Source organism: Morone saxatilis, unplaced genomic scaffold (genome assembly GCF_004916995.1).
Source record: "Morone saxatilis isolate NCDOM2014 unplaced genomic scaffold, NCSU_SB_2.0 Contig24, whole genome shotgun sequence".
Classification (NCBI taxonomy): domain Eukaryota; kingdom Metazoa; phylum Chordata; class Actinopteri; family Moronidae; genus Morone; species Morone saxatilis.
The window spans coordinates 5357172-5359145 of record NW_023339807.1 but is presented as its reverse complement, the minus strand read 5'-3'; positions in this window follow the sequence as shown (position 1 = coordinate 5359145).

The following is a 1974-nucleotide window of genomic DNA, read 5'->3' as shown; positions in this document are numbered from 1 at the left end:
CACACACACACACACAAACATTGTGTATGTGTGCCAGCCCTTTAACACACAGCCTTTGCATGCTCAGGTGTTTCCCACAGCACCCTATAATGGTCTGAGTTCACCAGGGTGGGACACCAACAGGTGGCGCTGTTTTCTTTACTAATTACAGCTTTATTTATTCATTGGCATGTGAAAGCTTCCAGATGACTTTGGCTGGCCTGCTCATTTACAGGATAAAAGCCAACGTGTGTGTGTGTGTCGATGAGGTGTGTTTCCATGATGCTTTCTTTCTCCTTTTGCGCGACCACAAAAACCAATCCACGCTGCCCTCTTAGTACTCTTATACCTTGCAGTATTTTCCAAATTTCTTTCTATGAGTATTTTTTGGAGCAAAATGAATTATGTTAGATGATATTGTGCCATCTATAACTTATGCCGGTTCCTGAGCTAATGGTGCATTAATGAACTCGCAGGTAGACAGGTAGAGTCATATCTAAGTGATAGAACCATAATGTGTTGCTTACAACGATACTGTATCTTCCTCTTCTACGGTTAAATACGGAGTGTGCACATGCTGCCACTTGGTCACATAATCAAAAAAACAACAACATAGTTTGAGAAAGGGTTAGTTTGTCAGAAGTTAATTGCTGGATGTGTAACAACTTCCTATATTTAATTGTCCAGAAGACAAATACATGGTTTGACTGAAGCTCATTTAAATCATCTTGTGTCCTCTTTTTCTGCAATGGTTTAATGACACTCAACTAGAAAATTTGCCTCACCAGCTGTTTATCTTGAACTTCTAACATTCACATAATGGCAGTGGATGGAAACACACATTAAGTGGCATTTTCTTTTGGCAATTTTCTGTAAACTTGTTTAAATTTGTGCTACATTTGGATGGAAACCTGGCTGATGACAAACTCTATCAAGATAATAGCAAACACATCCAGATACAGAGTAACATTATCATTCATTTAGACATGAGTCATGTTTGCCAACATAGAAAAATTGGACTTACATTCTTCTGCCACCTGAAGAATCTATGTCCAATATTCACTCTCCTTTTAGCTCTGTTTTTAATCTCCACTAACCAACAAGAAAAATATCTGGCTCTTTAGCTGCTCCACGAGCTAGCTGCTAACTATATCTGTCTGCTGTTTGGTGCTGAGCAAGTAACATAAAGATTTTTTTTAAATGAAAAAAGCTTCCATCTGTGGTGGGAAAAGATTCTATAAAACCCTTTAGACTGAACTAAAACAGTAAAGTCACAATCTAGAAAAGCAAAGCAAAGGGTTGAATATTGCTATAATGTGGGTGGCTTTTGTTAATATAATAATATTCACTATAGCAGCTTTAACTTTTTTAATTGATTTAACCTTAATCCTATTGTTATATTAACATTCTTACTGTTTGTGTTTATTTGTACATGTGAGATCTTATAGTGTGTCTGATGTTTATATTTTAACCTGTAAAGGTAGAAGAGAAGTATTCTATTGTGTATGTGGGAACTTCTGTTCTCCTTCACTTTCTCTGATTACTGTCAATCCATAAACTGTCCAACATTCAAACTTTTCCTTGTCAAGTTTACTTCACGTTTCAAGATCCTTGGAGACAGAGTGAGTCAGTGAGTCTCCTGATACTGTGGTGTGTTGTAGCACAGAGACAGAGACACCGCCATGGACCAGACCCTATCATAGCTCCCCTTCTGTCAACCCATTATCTTTCTCCCACATGCTCCTCTTCCTTTTCTCCCCTTTCCCTCCCCTTACCTTCCTCTGGATGTTATCTCCAGCCGCTTATGCCCTAATACCCCAATTGTTGTACTCTAAAAACAATAATTAGCAATCCCAAACGGGACTGAGGGGCGAATTTAACAGCTTTCTTCTGATGTGTTTCCCCCCCTTTTTTCCTCTTTATCTCCCCCTCCTTTTTTCATAAGAGCAAAGAGAGGTGGGGGGGGGTTCGGGGAGGTATTGGCAAAGCCTCTTT